This window comes from Anopheles aquasalis, chromosome 3 (genome assembly GCF_943734665.1).
Source record: "Anopheles aquasalis chromosome 3, idAnoAquaMG_Q_19, whole genome shotgun sequence".
Classification (NCBI taxonomy): Eukaryota; Metazoa; Arthropoda; class Insecta; order Diptera; family Culicidae; genus Anopheles; species Anopheles aquasalis.
In genome coordinates, this window is record NC_064878.1 from 11,047,501 (window position 1) to 11,064,564 (window position 17,064).

Consider the following 17,064-nt stretch of genomic DNA (forward strand, 5'->3'; position numbering starts at 1 on the left):
AGGAGAAATGATGATTGGCCTTGCGAGCGCACACGCCAGAACCAGCAAGTGCCTTCGGTCGCCTTCACACACCTTCCAGGACCCTCACGTTGCGTACCATAAGGTTTCAAATAAAAAGGTAACGTAATTAAACCGTGCTTTCAGGGGGAGAGGGTTTCGCACAAAGTGAATTAGCTGCCAGGCTTTTATTCGACAGATGGAGAGTGAGTCTAGCCGGTTTGGGTCGCAATTAGCTTCTTGAAAAAGAACTTTTCGCAAAATCGGCGAAAATAAGTATCATTTTCTGTAATGAACCAATTTGGGGAAAAAACGTTTTACATGTCGCGGCTGCACCGATGCCTTCACCTTCGCGTTTTGGGTACACTAGCGGCTTAGATTTGGCATCTAGTAGCTTCAAACGGAATCAGATATTATGGTCAATAAGCTAGAGGCAACTTACCTAATGGAAAGTTCCTTCAAATGTTTGTTTTGAACCTAAAATTAAAGAATTAACATTAGGTATTTTAGTGGATAGTTAACATACGCCTCTGAGACTTGGACACTGTCCAGAACGGACGAAGCCCTCTTATCCGCGTTCGAGAGGAGAGTACTCAGAAGGATATTTGGCCCCGTATGTGAGGTGGGACGATGGAGAAGCCGATACAACGCGGAGTTGTACGCGTTGTATGGCGATCTCACTGTCGCGCAGCGCATGAGACTCTCCCGGCTTCGGTGTGCTGGGCATGTCATGAGAATGGCAGACGACAACACAGCCCGTAAAAACTTCTTAGGCCTTCCGAATGGATAGAGAGGGCGTGTTAGTCCCAAATCGAGGTGGAGCGACGGTATCGACATTGACGCCAGATTAGCTGGACATGGAGGACGACGGCGCTCGATCGCGAGCGATGGAGGAATCTTCTGCAGCAGGCCATGGTCGCTCGTCGGTTGTTCGTTGTTTAAAGACATGGCACTAGAAAAAGATTGAACCGGTAAAAAATGTGTAATACAACGTTCCGCTGAGGGAATGGTTTACCTCCTAATGAAGATCAGATCCATTTGAAATGCTATCGGTGTTATTTACAGTTTACAGTCACAGGATAGCATGGCGTAAAATGCATCATTGTTTGCTCGGAAAGGGATTCTTCGGACTGCAATACCAAAACATCTCGTCCGCGGTTGCGCTGGGCTGTTTGAATTGGTTAATCGCTGGATGAGTCTCTTCCTTCCTATGATAAAGCAAGATAATTCCTTATTAAGTTAGTTGCTAAAATTTACTTACATTCTCACTCCTCGATGTAGATGATTCTGTACGGTTCCGTGCAGCAGTAGGTCTCAATCAGTAGTTGTACTTCGCATAGCACACAGCATCATCAAATCACAGTCACATTCATTATAAGAGTAATTGTGATTCACTTTCAGGCAATGAGAGAGCAATTACTCTCATTACTTTGGCTTCATCCGATGGAAAGCCTCGCCAAAGCGGTCATTAAAACAATCTCAACCATTGAAGCAGGGCAACTCATTTTTGTTTATTTTTTTTTGCTCCGTTAAGTTCTAGGCTTATCTGCTGGAAGGGAGGCATAGTTGTTTCGAAACCAGGCATTCTAGAAAAATTAGATTATTAGCCGAGCGCTTCGCAACCATTGCATTTTTGGGTTTTTTGGGGCGAGCATGTGGTCACTTCTTGAACGGTTTGTGGTACGATAAGTATCCGAACAACATTTGACCGCGAGGGCCACCAGGAGGCATAGCAGTGTGGGGCATGTGCGGTGTCCTCTGGGTAATGCTCCGTCCGATAGCTGCCTGATATGTATGCTCGAACTGTGAACTTGTGGCCTGGCACGATTGCCGGCTGGGGAGAGCAGTATGTGATAACGGTACGTGATTGTGTCCTTATCAATTTCCTGCTGTTGCTTGTACGTACTCTGTAATGTTCATTTGCAACTGAACTCATTACTGATTCCGTAACTCAAGCTGCTCATAAGAGGCTGCGATGATGTCGAATCAAACGAAGTCCACTAGTTGCTTGCGATCGTCATCTCGATCTGTTTGCTCGTTGGTTCGCGTAGTGAAGCGTTGTTTGCTGAGAGATGATCTGCTGATCGTCATAATTACGTAATGTATAACGTTCGACACATCCTGTTTAATTGAAGAAAAGTAATTTCGTAACAATAAGGTTAGTGGTGTATTCAAAGTGGTGCAAGTCTTACGTTTGGGTGCGCTTCTCGGCATTTGTGTTTTTTTCTTCCTTGTGTGTGTGTGTGTGTGTGTGTGCAAATTTATGTGAAGCAAATGGGAATATGAATTGTTACAAAGTTGAATTGTTGTTGGAAAAGTGCTGTGTAAGTTCAGATCATGTGATCGAAAAGTGGTGACCAACAGTTCCATGTTCCACGTGTCACTGAACCGCCAACGATGACCTCATCGGCCTCACAAAAAAGGGCCGAGGTTACGTGCGCGAAATATAATCGAAAAGAGAAAATTCTTTTCCATTTGTTTAAGTATTGTACTCAGTGCTTGCCGTTATGCAGTGAGCTTGATCAACCGGACCAAAAAACTAAAAAAGGACGAAAACGAAAAACTCAGCACGCCGACACACCATGCTGCTGTCTGGGGCGTGTTTGACGGATGTCGCCCCACGTCGTTTGACGGATGTCACCCCCAACCTCCTGCCAAACCCCCAACCTAACTTTTCACCCCTCCACCACCCTTCCACCGGGTGATTTTCTATGTTTACTGTACTTTTTCGGCCAAATTGAACAATCTTATGATACCGTTTATGCTATTCTGCGATCACTGGCAACATCATCCACCGTCCCTTATCAATTTTCGGACGAAGGTGTCCTCAATATTTAAAGATTCAGAGGGTGATCGCAAGCACGTTATGTGCGAATGTTACATAATGCATGTTTGCATTTGATGCATGTTTGTTGTTGCTGTCGCGAAATGGTTTACAAAATAGAAAACAACAAATTAAAATGTTTCCATTTATTTTATGCCTAGCGAAAATTCATGCAACTAGTTTGTCACAAACAATCGTTCGGTTAAAACGTTATTCTAAAAAATTCGGTCACGACGGTTGAGTTGATGACGTGCGGTGGAGTTGTGCAATACATTCCGAGAGCACGAATCCTGATAAATCCTTCAGGGGTTCTCCAGGCACTCATATTCCACCCGGTCATGACCGTGGATCCGGAATACGATCTCTGCAGCGTCGAAAATCCAAAGGAAAATATGGGACGAATACCATCTTCGCTTCGTTCACCTCCAAATGCAGCCACCACACACACCTGCATATATGAGGCCGGCAGAAACTCCATTTTGCGTAAAGCAAGCGTAGCTGGATGGATGTTCAATTTATGCAATTAATGAATGTTAATCATCACTGCACAATGTACGTGAGGCTTACCGGTTCTCTCGGTTAGATGTTGTCAGCACTTCGTTTAAAACGGTGTGGTATTTTCAGCGGTGAAAATTTTCTAACGTGTCGTGTGCCCGTGTTTGCCCATGCCGTGTAAGGTGTTTACTTATGGAGGGTTCAGGAGCTGAAATATGCGATAAAATATGGCTACAATCGATGGGAAATCGATCAGTGAAAATATCTGATGCCGCAGGAGCATTAGTCGAGAGGATTAAAGTGGATCTACGGTTAACGAACAGCCTACCAGCCGTTAAAAAATGATTTCTGAAGGTAGATGCAACCCTACCACCAGGCAGCATTTCATTTCTCCTTTTTATGGCCTTATAATGGCCTTGGTGGGGGGGCTTACAAAGCCCGTTTTTGCTCGTGTGAACGAAGCTGACAGAACGATCGTCCTGATCGTCCCCCCCCAGGACCCCCAAGTACCTTGGCGTAGTGATTCATGACCACCTCAGCTGGAAGAGCCACGAGGAGTATGCTGTGACCAAAGCTCTGAAGGGCGCGATCACGAAACATCATGGTGGCCCTACCAGTGGTAAGAGGAAGCTGATTGCCGCACCGCCCCGGGCGGAAGCAGCAACTGCCGACTGCTTGCGCGGGCGCAAGGGTATCCGTATCTGTGGAAGTTGCAAGTGTGCTGGCCAGAATGGTGCGTATCGACCTGCTGTTACAAGAGGACGTCCGGTGCTATCGGAGGGCAGAATCTTTCGAGAGTACCTGAACGTCAAAGGGCTGCCCGCGTCCTCAGATTGCCCCCATCATCTGGTCGAGCGTCGGGTGAAGGTAGCAGCCCGCGGTTGCGGTTGCGGTTTGGTGGGACAGGCACGCGATCGTGCCGCAGAGGACGGAGGGGAGCGCTTTCCTGGCTAAGTGCTAGAACGGTTGGCAGGGCATTCCCTCAAAAGGCGTATACTAAAGGGGGTAGGGCAGCTGCAGCGGCATCAACAGGGTGGTGCGTGCCCTACCCTGCTGTTTTTTGGTAAGGAATGCTGAGTTCTTGTTACCTAACCAAACATAAGGCGAACCGGCTCAGCAGCCACCAGAGAACTGAACAGGAATCTGCTTTTTTTTTTCAGAACTCCTTCTAGCGCCACTGGACCAGCCAATTGCAAGTGGCCGTCAGAAAGAAGACCAAATTGTTAACGCTAAGGAAGTACCGACTCGAGCAGATGCAAACGCAGCAGGCGCAGCAGTAGCAGCAGAATCAGATCACGTAGACAAGAGACATTAAAAGATGCGCAAGTTGCGGAAATCCGCCCAGCAGATTAACGAACGGCAAACATGAGCGGTAAATATAAACAAAAACAAACAGTTCACGGCAACCACTTCCAGCAGTAGTACTTTGAACTCCGATAACCGATTATCATTTTTAATACCAGCGCAACTGGCTGAAGGCAGCGCAATCTCAGTGACCGATCCTGTTCACTCGGGGTGCCGCTTTGTTAAAATGACTATGACGAGACTTCAAGGAGACATCCAACACAATCGAACGGAACGCATGTGGATTCTAGCAAGCCGCAAGGTACTGTGAACAGGTGCGACGGACCCCCGGAGCAGGCTGGCTCGATCAGGGCAACCGAACGGCTCGTCCCCTGAACGGATTGGCAGGACGTGTGGGATCGACGAGCGACAAAGCCAAGTGCGAGCAGCAACATCCGCTGGACGCACCGACTCACCCGCGATGTGCACAGTTGGTGCAACCGGAATCACGGCAAGGTCGACTGCCACCTAACTCAGGTACTGACCGGGCACGGATTCTTCCGGGCGTACCTGAGCAGGATGGGGTTGATAGATTCTCCGGACTGCACCAACTGCAATGGGGTACCGGAGACTGCTGAGCATGTGGTGTTTGAGTGCCCTCGCTTCGCGAAAGAGCGTCACCTCCATCTTGATGGCTGCACACCCGAGGATCTGGTACAGAATATGACGGCGCAGATCAGTGCCGAGCGTTGGGACGAGATCAGGCAGGGCCTAAGCGAAATCACCTTCAGCGCGAATGGAACCGCTACCAGGGCGAGGAACGACAGCGCCGAGCAACCGTAACAATGGCAAGCACGATCGCAGTAGTGGTAGCGCGGTGGCACGTACGAAACGCGTCCCAGCGTTGCGATCGGACGGCACGGATGCCAAGGCGGAGGGAACAATGAAGTAGTAAGGAGGCCTAGGAGGTGCTGGTACCCAGTTCCTTGGGTTGCCGGAATTGGAATGTGTACGGGGGGTCTGGTTTTTCGTAGAATAAAGTAATATCTATCTATTAAAAAACTCCTCCACGTTTTCCTGGATGATGCGCGTTTCGCTAGCTGAGTAGCCGCCGTTGCACATTGCGATAAGAGGGACGCCTTTTCCAATTACTGTTTTCCATCCATCAGAGCTGTTCGTCTAGAGTTACTTCGAGATCATTCGATGTTGTCGGCCATGCGCAACAAGATCTGCAGTCGTTTCTCAAATCGTAGCTTGATCGTTTAGAATTGTGTGCTTCGGAATTTCTGCTGTTGTAGTTCACCATTTCAACCAAACCTATAATTTGACTGTCTGCTGGCTATAATAACAAGCCCCAGCAAACCACTTGTCTAGCAGGCACATTCCGATTCCGATCACACCCTGTTGTGATGAATGCGATATTCACTACCGGAGTCAACGTTGAGAAACTGCCTTATTGCTTGCTGAAGTCAAAGCGGGCCCTGAATAGCAATTATTGATGATTGCCTTTACATCGAGAAAGCTGATAATTCGGAGGGAACAGAGCTTCTCACGACCGATGTCCATGAGAATACCAGGAGCTACAGATGCTCGGGTGTACCTTAACCTTACCTCAGTGAAATTTTCGAATGATATTTCCTTCTTGTAAAATGGCAAAACACTGGTAGAATAGCTGTTAATTTTCGTCACTATGATTCAGATTCAAATATCCTTAAACGAAGCTGGCATGTCGAAGTCATGCGCCCGGAGCCGAAATGAAACGCTGTTATACACAGAAATCCCATATCAATGTCTCCAGTTTGTGGCACAAAGAACTTATGTTTGGGCTACATCATCCGACTGTAAAGAACCTTTATTCACCAATCATCCAGAGGCGAAAGAACTGTTAAAGTTCAGAACCTCTATAATAAAATAAAATAAAAACAAATCAACCGTCCATGCACCACATTGCATTTCATTGACCTGCACCTGCAAGCTGGAACAAATGCGCGGCCTGTCATCGTGCGTCAACCAGGACATGGCATCCGATTGATTTCACAAATCGAGATCGCACTCGCTTGAATTTCCATGGCTTTTCCATTAGGGATCCTTGCATGTGCATGGCCGTAGATTCGTGTATGGTGCCTCACCGTACGTCGCATAATGTTTCCTTTAGCAGGCAGTGCGTGACATGCGACGCTTTGGACGCACTAATGCCCATACGCTACCGACCAGGTTGGTGTGAAGTTTCGGCGGCTCCGTGCTGGTCCATTCCTCATCATGTTCGCGATAGCTTACTGGCCCCATCTGCCTCAGCACGTTCGTTCTACATACGTCCAAATGCACGATGATTGACTGCCAGCATTTACTGCGTGCCCTCGGTAGCTTCGATTGCAGTAATCTTGCCGCGTTTGCGCCAGCGGGACCATACACGATCACCGGAAATTTGAACCCACCACCTTTGCGGAAACGATACCCAACGCTGGGTGGTTGCTGTGGGCGGTTATGCTAATGATATGCCAGGGAAATCAATTTCTGTTTGCGTTTCACGTGCCCGAACAGAAAACCAGGCACATCGGTGCACGAAGAAGTAGCTGTTGATGGTTGCAACGGATCATTATGCAGCACATTTGCTGCATTTACTTCTTGGGCAACGTCATTGGTAACTGCACAAAAATCAGCAGCGTGGCAGCAAGATTAAGCTGCTTGCTCACTGATGGACGATTTTGAAACAAGGGATGGAGCACGTTTGTTCGACATTAGCATAGCTCGTGCATTCAACCTAAAACTGACTACTGAAAGATTCTTTACCAAGTGATGCTCCAAACACTGTTTCAATCAAAGCCGATTGATTTCTGGAAAATCTTTGAAACTCTCGAAAAATTAAATTTCTGAAATGCCTGTTCGAGTTTTTATTTACCCTGTTTAACAAACGTTTACAAATGACTTGCTATGGACCTATTAGCATATATTAATTTATCTATTTGTGCTTAAAACTTATATTTTAACATGATGTTAACAGCACTGAAGTAGCTAAAGTTGAAATAGAATTGAAAGGATTGTTGAAATGCTATACTAGGCATCGCCTTTTTGTTCATATATTTCTTTTAATGATTGGAAAAGCTTGGCAAATGAACTACAACTATCTTATAGCAATTTTAGACAATCTGCAATTTACAATCGATCATCACCGTACAGCAAACTCACGAGACAAACAATCATATCCGGTTGATAGCGCAGCATAGGAATACTTGGTACTCCTAATCCAAGCATATCACACACTTTTTAACAACATCCAATTAAGATTTCGATCCCAAGGAAGGGATTTCCATTATTTTTGTCAAACAGATCCTCCAAGCTACTGTTGCATTCCCGTTGAAACATAATATCATCCAACATGATTTCTTTTAGCGGCACCGAACGAAAATCCAGCTCGATAAATTCCAACCCCGCGCAACCCGAGGTCAAATCACGATTAAGAGGTACGGAGCAACATCCACATCACATCCGTAGCTCAATTAAACACCCGTATCCTTCTCCAATTTCAGCGCCGAACAAGCAAGACCATTCACACTCCGGAACGATTCCACCGGGAGCAACTAGACTGGCGAAAGAAGTGGACGGGAAGGAAAGATCCAAAAACCGTTCCCCCGCAAAAAAGCCCCCAGCACCGCAATTAACGCTGTTCGCAACCCAAATCTGCTCATCAGTCAGACCGAAACAATTCGCAGGATCCTACCCTCTCCCTCTTTCTTTTCGTGCCAACCACGCACACTCGCACCATGTTCTCGAAAAGGATCTTCCTTTGCTCGAGCGCGAGAAAGGAAGGAAGGAGAAAAAAAGAGACATTCCTGAGGGGTGATTCGATTTGGCGCTATGCCGTGGCCTTCGACGCAACCGAAAAGGTTATGTGAATGATACATGCACCGGCAAGTGGCAGTAATTGCGTGACGCAGCAAGACGTTACCAGCACCACCAATGAAATGAAAAATGAATTCGTTGCCGCAGCAGCAGCAGACGCAGCTCAAGCCTCAAGAATCGGGACAAACCACCAGAACATAACCAGAACACCAGAGGCACACATTTGCCACGGTAAATTAGATTTGCCAACCAGGCGACTAGCTGGCGTGCTAGCTGGCGAGTGTCAAAGACGAGGCAAAGTGCAATCGAAAGACACAACCCCCCGAAAAGCCACGGTTGCGTGCAAGACCGAACATGGTCCACGAGCATCGAGGAGCATCGAGAACAATGATGCTGCTGCTGCTGCTCCTGGCGTCTGCCGAGCGCAAGAGCCACCCAATAAGACACACGATGAACGATGCATGTGGAAGGCAAGGTTAAACAGGAGAAACCGTGCCCGGGACACCTTCAAAAAACCGCCCCAAACTCCCAGACAAGCAGACAGACGGTCGGTCTCTAGCAGACAGCGATCCTTGACTTGACTTATCGGTCTCTTCGGCCAGACCGAAAAAAAAACACTCGACATAGAAGAAACGGGGAGGATACTAATTGAGCGAGAGGTGACCGACCGACCGGTGTCGAGGGCACGTGCAAACCCTGGTGTCGGTGTCGCTCGTCGGATATCGTTCGTTGGCTGCCCAAAAGAGTCGCCAGCGTCAGAAGTCTTGTTTGTGGTGCGAGCCGGATTAGTGGGCCGGGATGCAACCCGACCCTCCCGACATGGGATGCTGCTGCTGCTGCTGCTGCTGCTGCAAGGATTACTGCTTCGAAAAAGAGAAAAGGAAAAGAAGAAGGAACAGAAGCCAACATTGCCGGCACATTGCCGGTGAACCAAAAGTTTAACAACCGAGGCGGATCCCGGGAAGGTTCTTTTGGTTGTTTCTCGTCCGTGGTGTGGTCTCGTCTAAGCGTTTGTCCTCAGTATCAGCAAGGGGTGGGCTACGATAACGCAGGATACAGGTTATCTCGTTCCTTTCGTTCCATTCACGCCGTCGACGATATAATCACTCGTGAGATGTTCGAGAGAAGTGCGTTTCGGTTCGAGAAGTTCGGTTGGCTGGAGAAGGAGAATAGAAGATCGAAGCATGCGGCGTCCTGGTGCTGTCTGGGTTTGTGTTTGAGGTCAACGTAACCCACATTGATGCCACCTTCTCGGAGTGTGACCAGAGTTGACCTTTGCTTTCGCGTTGCTCGTTCAATTGGCGCTCCGGAGTTTCTGGCAAGAACGATGCAGACAGCGAAGGTGACTGGAAAGCGGAGGAAAATGAAAGAGAAAAAGAGCGACGATGTGAAGGGAAATTTGTGGCCAAAAACCTCGGGTTGCTGGGAGAAAGTCGAGGCCACGAAGCGCGCGCAAAGCGACGAAGCGAAACCGATGCCCTTCGCCCACATCCCGCGAGACACACCCGCGCGCACGTCCACCAGTTTCTTCCCCTTTCTTTTCTCCCTTCCTTATCCAGCCGTTTCGAGTGGGTGCCATCGAGGGAATTGGATTTGCCACCGAAAACTTTTACGCCAAATGATTTATTCGACCAACCAACGGACCGACCGAATGCTCCAACGGGTTTTTCGGTTTTCCAAGGATTGCTGGTTAGCTGGATGGTTGGATGGCGCAATCTTACGCTTCGATGAATCCCCGTCTCTCTCATGCTGACTGGAACTCCTCTCAGGTGCGCCAGTAGAACATGTGGAAAACGGGGTGACGGTTGAACGACTGGGAGGCGAAAATACCAGAAAGTAATACGAACAAGAACCCATCCCATCCCCGCCCGGAATGGGGATGGAAAGGACGTGAATGTGAACTTTGAAGTTTTACCTCGCTTCGATGCCCCCGTGCGCCCGTGCGATGGGATGTGTTTCCCTTCGTTTAGCCTGTTTTCGCCTCCCCTTCCTTTTTGCCACCGGAAAGGTATTAGCATTCGAGGTTGATAAATTTATGTGGTTTGATTATGTTTTCACAATCCTTTTTTTCCCGGGCCCCTGTCCTGGGGAGGATCACTTCGCGCCACACACTAGCTGGTGGTACCAAGTAACGGAGCGAGGATACATCGGCACCAAGCTTACGCGTCAGGCGCACCATTTTTCGGGTGAAAATTTTTCCCGACTAAAAGTTTTTGGCGACCGATGATTTATGGGGTGGCATTAGGAAAAGGCCTGGTGAGGAAGGACAGGGAGAGGGTGTGCTTGCCCATGCTTTTGGGTTACGAATCCGGCCGGATGATGAATCGATTGGTGTGGCCGAAATTCTATTTTTAGGTTCCGGGTGGTGGTGGCTAGCTAGGAAGCTAGTGCCAGAGCGTTTAATTGCTCCCTCCATCGTTGGTAAGGAGTGTGAATGGCCGTTTCGTTGGAAGCAATTCGGTTGGAATGTGTTTGGAGTATGTGCTTGATGCGGATGCTTGATTAATGATTGATAGGAAAGAGCGTTGGTTCGCTGAAATGGAGATTTCTTCGAAAACTAAATCCTCCTCTAAATGTCATTGCACCTGATGCTTCCTAGGAAGAGCGAGATTGACTGAAGAGAGTTTCCCTCTGGTTAACTGGGAAAACTATTTCAAACGAACATCTTACTTCCCTTCATCAGTTCCGAAAACCCAACAATTTAATTGACTTTATTCTGTTCTCAAAGTCAGTATAGGGTACCACTGAGTCCTTTATCCCCTTCGGATTGCTGATAAAGAAGTCATCCCTTCCGTTAACGCTCGCACCCTCGATGTACCCTAACCCGGGAGTTTAATTTTCATTTATTGTCCCTCTGCGACGCACGAAACAGGCGACAGGTTAGGGTACGCGTGCTCGCAGGATATAGACTTGTAATCCGTGGACTAATGGGCATTCTCTCCCTCTCGGCTGGGCTGCTTCCTTCCCTAGGGTGACGTCGATCTACCACCAACAACCAGCAGTGGGTGCTGCACATTGGTTTTCACTTTTTAATAATGCGACAGCCGCCGATTCCAATTGGCACTGCTGGTGCGTACGAGCTGCATACGGCCGTCTGACTTTCGGTCTTACGGGGTCAAAAGGAAGCTGGTCACGAGGGGGACGGTGTTTGGCGGTACAGACGCCTGCACCCTCCGACCGCGGTGACCGGTTAGCAGTTGCTGGGTTCGGTTGATGCAATTTGATCCACGAGACGCCACCGGAAAAGGGGTTCGACCACCGCATTCGGGCTGGTTCGGGATGCATAATCACGATTCAAGAATATTTGTGCTCGGTTCGGCTGCACACCTCGTCGTGGAGGGGAAAATGCTGTCAGTTTACAAGGACACGGATTGCGCTTGGGAGCGAACGAGAAAGAGAGCGCGCGCCCGTGTCTGTTGTCGAGCGTCGGTTGTTTGGGGTGCATTTGTTTGGTTAACTTTTGGCCTTTATGTTGCTTAAGGCCGATTATTTATTATTATTCCTTTCAGGAATGTTGTATAATTTTTTAGGATTATTCGAAGCAATATTGGCAAAGATAAACGCGTCATAAACGGATCAGTTTACGTCCAAGCTCCTATGAATTGCTCTGAATGTTGAAAGTTGCCATCCATTGTAGCATTAAAACTACTGAACGAGTCTGTTTTAACATTGGAGTGCATTATAGGCACATCATTTGAGATAAATCCACTTTTGTATATTCAAAAAGTTGCCAAAAGTTGAATAAATGTAAATTTAACGAAAACTAGTCGAAATTATCTAAAAAACATAATCATTTAACAAAGGATTGTCGATTTTCATGTCTCAGATGGTTGAGCACAGGCGCTACAATGGACATGTTTGTTGGACGATAATTTCTTCAAACTGCTTCCTAATGTGTTTTAAAACGGCTGTATTGGCAACAATTACGATAAAAAATAAAATCTGTTGCTTGTCAAAAGAAAACTCTAAAATATTAACCCGAATCAACAGTAGTTTTTATTTAATGACAGAAAATCTTAATCGAAAATGTAAATAAATCCCATGCACACTGACTGTTAGAATTTGCGACCAAAAAAGCACACTCATTTAATAGATCAGATGTTCTATAGATGTTCGCATTCCTATCTCATCGAAGATGATGAAATGTTTTCTTATATTCGCATCCAAAACGCAGGTTAGCCTGTTCCTCGCTCAGAGACGGCAGTAACGACCGATATCTCGTAAAATCTATCATTGAATTCACCGCTGAGCATGCAACAGCTGTCCTTGTAACCGTTCCTTGCCGGTGGTAAACTGACAGCATGGTTCGGGCCGCCCTCGGGATGCGCACGCGTGGCCCGAAAGGACCTTCACGATGTGCTCGAGCTTCGGAAACAAAAACATCGGTCATGTGATACCGAGGCCCGCAGTCTCTCGGTTACTTTATTCGCGAACGGAAGCGTGTTCTGCGGCCTGTGTGTCCGTCATCCAACGCCACAGAACGCGGCGCGGCACAGTCCGCGGTTTGCACTTTAAAGCCAACGTCCTGGGCGAAGTCGTATCCTGTGGCCATCCAGTCGTATCCAGGTCGTTGCAAGCGAGTTTGTAGCGTGACACTCGGCGAGGTACGTTTTGTTGCATATGTCGACAGCATAAATGTTGCATTGCGCAGACCAACGGCTTGCCCTCTCGCTTGGTCTGTGCCGCGCGAGAGCGAGAGCAATTCTGTGCGAGAGTGTGTGCGTGAGGGCAAAGAGACAGCGCTCCAAAATCACCTTGACCGAACTTGTGAGCAGGACAGTCCCAAGTGCGGGCGCACGGTGGTTTTGAAAATAAGAAAATTCTCAAACTCGCGGCCGTCGCTGGACCACGGTGGTAATTAAATTTCATCTCCCATCAGGCGGACAAGTGTCGAAGTAATCGAATTGTGATGGGTGAGTGGTACGCCGCAAAAACACCTCTCCGGTGCGTGTTTGGAAAGTGTTGTGCCCGGGAATGGGAAGGTGCAAAAAAACTGGAAACTTCTGCGCTCTGCGCTGCTAATTAGTGCCGGGGGTTTCGATCGTCTTCGAGCAGGTGACCGGCAATTGCCGGGACGTGCCCAATCAGTGCTGGTGGACAACGCCGTGAGCCAGAGATCGTTCAGAATCGACGACAAAAAGACCACGGAATTTAGTTCCTCCGAAACAAGTGGTTCACGATGAGATACCGTGCGCAGGGAGTGCCGTGCAGAAAATGTCAAAACAAGTTTTGTTTAGAGCGAGAGGGGGCATCTGTTTGTTTCGCTTATGTTAATGTTGGCAAAATATATGTTGATAGAATGTTTAACGTAAAACTGGAGTGATTTGCGGGTGCATTAGCGACCCGGTGAACGTATGAAAAGGCAATCCCGAGGAATGGTTTGACCTTGAATCTTAAACACAAACCGCGAGGCGGTGTAATCCGCTCCGAAAACATCATCAAAACACGGTGACCTGGTACGGGTACGAACATATATTCCGCCCCTTTGGTGCCTTCCGAAGAAAAGGGATTTTCGTGACCAACAGATCATTAACCTTGCCTCTGGTCTGTGATTAATCGTGTTGTTGTTCTTGTTGCTGCTGTTGCTTCGTGCAGATCATAATTGCCCCAGGTCGACGCTCTCGATGCCTTTGACATTTTCCCTTCTCTTCAACGGGGTGCAAGCATAACACCCCTAAGCGAAGCGTTCAAGCGTGACGCATAAACGCACGGTTGCCGCAGTCTCGGGCCCATGTCGCATCGCTCTTAAAGTGTTTCATGCTGGAGCTGGAAAATTGTCACGCACCCTTGCTACACCGCTGCCCAGTCCTTCCGTATGTGTCGTGGAAAATGCAGCTTTTCTTGAGCCCCCCCCCCCCCCCCCCTGGAAAAATGGATGATTTGCTTTCCATCACCAAAAATTCCCCAACAATAAAACATAGATTCTGTTTTCCCACAGAGCTTGCGAACGCAGAGGCGAACGTTCCAGCACGCGTGTTGCGGTGGTAGTTTTAATTAAAAAAAACATAAGAAAAAAGGTGTTTACTCCCTGCTGGTTTTGTACCATTTTCCACGCCGAAGAAAATGCCTCGTGACGGTGCTTATTTCTAGGGGCAGCTTTCTAGGGAAAATCCGTGTGCTTCTGGTAGTGTTTTTACCTCCTTTGCTGCGTGTGTGTGCGTGCTTTATGTGCGTGTGCCTGCACTCCAGTCAGTCGGTCAGTGTGCTTCAGTGTTTTTGTGCGTGAAAGCGTGTGTGCGCGGTGTTTACTAGCAGCTAGCAGCTAGTTGTTGGAGCAAAGAAATCCCCTGCATCGCACCGCGAGGGCACTGGGGTCAAATTGTTGAAATCTAGTGTTTCGTTTCGTTATTTAGTACCAGTGTGTTTGTAAGTGTATGTGCACGCGAGCGCGTTGTGCTTGTGTTTAGAGTTTATGCTACCGTAGAGCCCCCATTCCATGTGGAAAGAAGTGTTTTTCCTTTAAGAAGTTACAACAATCCCTGCGAAGTGAAGAGAAGGAGAGCAAGTACACTCTCCCGCCCCCGGTTTGTATGTGTGCGTGTATGTGTGCGTGCACTAAACTTCGGCTCCGAGAGCCATAAGCAACCGAGAGCGGCACCCCCTAGTGGTGATCTGTAAGTAGTCGTCGGCCACAGCATCCAGCGTGCCATTTTATTGCCCATTCCGGTCCATGCAGTCCCGTCGCTGCCGTACGGCGTCGTAAACCGATCCGAGGTCACCAGGTCTCCCGCCAGGAAAGTGGCGGAAGCGCATGGCCGCAAGTGTTGCCAATTTCATGAATTTTGCAATTCGTCCTTGCTTTCGGGAGTGTACCACAAACACAGATACACTCTCGCAGTGTGTCAGTCAGTCAGTCGTTGGTAGCCGTCCTGGGTGTTCGCTCACTCGCCAACGAAGTAGGCCAGCGCGAGTCACCGCCTGCCTCGGGAGTAACCAGCATCTCTCTAACTCATCTCTCAACCATACCACTGAGTGTATGTGTGTCTGTCTGTCTGTGCACGTGCTTGGTTTTGTTTGGAATTGGCTTGGTCCGGTGTATGTGTGCATTGCGTGTGCGGTGGAGGTGGGGTTGGAAATTGAATTGCTAATGCTTCGCCACACACTCAGCCACCCCACCATTCGCGGCTTCTGCTGGACCGCCATCGTTCTTGCGGAACGATTTATCTCGCAATTTTCCCATCCCATCCAACCCACCGGTGGGAGATTGACACTCGGCTCAATCGGCCCACCATATGGCAACGGCCGGCGGTCAAGGCGGTGCTTTTCGCACCCTCTCTTCTTTCCCTTTTTACTCTCTCTCTCTCTCCCTTTTATTGTCCTTACGGTGTCCTTTTTCCTTTCCGGGGGGGGGATGAGTATGACGACACAACCAATCGGAATGTGCTGGCCAGTGTCCGGTTTTCGGCTTCGGTTGCCTGCGTCAGCTGGCCAAGGACCCCGATGGTCATGGGAAAAAGACAATAAAAAAGGGACGCAAGCAAAGGGACCACTCCCTGGCATGCATGCGACGAAAGGTGTGGTCCACTGACGGTCCCATTGACCGGGCGAAAGGTGAAAATGGAGCGTTGAGTGAGTTAGCAGTTTCGTTAGCGGCTACGTGGAGCTGCTTTTGAGCCATGATCGGTCAAATCCAATCACGGCCCACGGTGCCACGTGTCCAAGAAGACCCATGACGTTGTCGTCGTGGTGGTGTTGATGTCGATGGAATAATTAATCGAATTCATTTGCTATCCCCCCAAAACCCCATGCATGCCAAACCTCTCCTGTCCTTCTCTTTTTGGATGCGCTGGCCGGGCTGGCGCACCGGGATGTTGGAGGACACGGGCCACGATTTACGATGGCCGGTAGGACTTATTACTGTAATAAATATTTCACCAACACACCAGTGTCCCCGTGCGATGTCTTAATTAGATGGGATTTATCGAGACCATTAGGCCCGCAGGAAGGACACATGCGTTGGCTGGTTGGACAGTTGGTGAATTCGTTATCCACCCCCTTCCCCGACATAACTGCTCATCCCGTCGAGGTGGTGATGGTGTGTTGGAATAAAGAAATTGAACATTTCCATTGCAATCACGCAGCAATGTCCAACGCGCAGTGAGCTGACCAACGTTTGCGGCGCTTTATCGTGAGATCGCCCGGAAAAGCAGCATAAATGGAACCGGAATGTCTGCGCCAGATGGATGCTGCTACGGGCATGCCTGGCACGCCGAATCAGGAGGAGAAGGAGGAGGTTAATTTAATCTTTTTAAGTGAAACACGCGCCACCAATTTGCCGTTGCCGTTGCGCTGGCAGCTTTCGCTCAGAATTGCGGCTGATGCGGATTGATGCAATGGTGGTGGCGAGAATGGTTGCGGCGCCGCGTATTTGTATCTGACAGCGAGTGCCAGGCTACGTTATGATGGGGCTTCAGGAGCATACTTTTCACTTAAAAATTGGTTAAACGCAAACGCAACACCGCCGCGGCCACGAAGCCCCGGCGTGAAGCGCGGCGCGAATGTCAAAACCAACCATCATGCTCGTGGTGTTGGTGATGGTGAGATGATGAGAAATTGAACCCACCAGTACATCGGCGCCACGAAATGGCGAATTCATGGCGAGCATAAACCGGACGCTTTTCGGT

At 48.6% G+C, this 17,064-nt stretch overlaps 1 protein-coding gene and 2 long non-coding RNA genes across 8 annotated transcripts in view; 2 read left to right on the forward strand and 1 right to left on the reverse strand.

Annotated features, from left to right (window-relative positions):
- LOC126576058 (uncharacterized) overlaps positions 1-1,303 on the reverse strand; it is a 5,532-nt gene extending 4,229 nt beyond the window's left edge. Inside the window, exons 1-3 of the long non-coding RNA XR_007608292.1 lie at positions 1,267-1,303; positions 1,013-1,205; positions 440-949 (exon numbers count right to left, since the gene is read on the reverse strand). This is a non-coding gene — a long non-coding RNA (uncharacterized LOC126576058). The remainder of the gene's footprint in view (positions 1-439; positions 950-1,012; positions 1,206-1,266) is intronic.
- Positions 1,304-2,012: 709 nt separating this feature from the next.
- LOC126574984 (uncharacterized) lies at positions 2,013-5,650 on the forward strand. Of its 2 annotated transcripts, none has more exons than XR_007608240.1 (4): positions 2,013-2,094; positions 3,446-4,379; positions 4,477-4,688; positions 4,780-5,650. It is a non-coding gene; the product is annotated as an uncharacterized LOC126574984 (long non-coding RNA). The 2 variants fall into 2 exon arrangements; XR_007608239.1 differs by having other exon boundaries at positions 2,014-2,155; positions 2,983-4,379.
- A 7,233-nt stretch (positions 5,651-12,883) lies between these two features.
- LOC126576358 (protein O-mannosyl-transferase Tmtc3) overlaps positions 12,884-17,064 on the forward strand; it is a 127,008-nt gene continuing 122,827 nt past the window's right edge. The window contains exons 1-3 of one of the 5 annotated variants that reach the window (XM_050237602.1): positions 12,884-13,044; positions 14,379-14,457; positions 14,794-15,054. The gene's annotated coding sequence lies outside the window, so the exon portion shown is untranslated. Of the gene's footprint in view, positions 13,045-13,214; positions 13,385-14,378; positions 15,055-17,064 lie in introns of those variants that run through there. The other 4 variants (XM_050237597.1, XM_050237598.1, XM_050237599.1 and 1 more) reach the window with 4 other exon arrangements.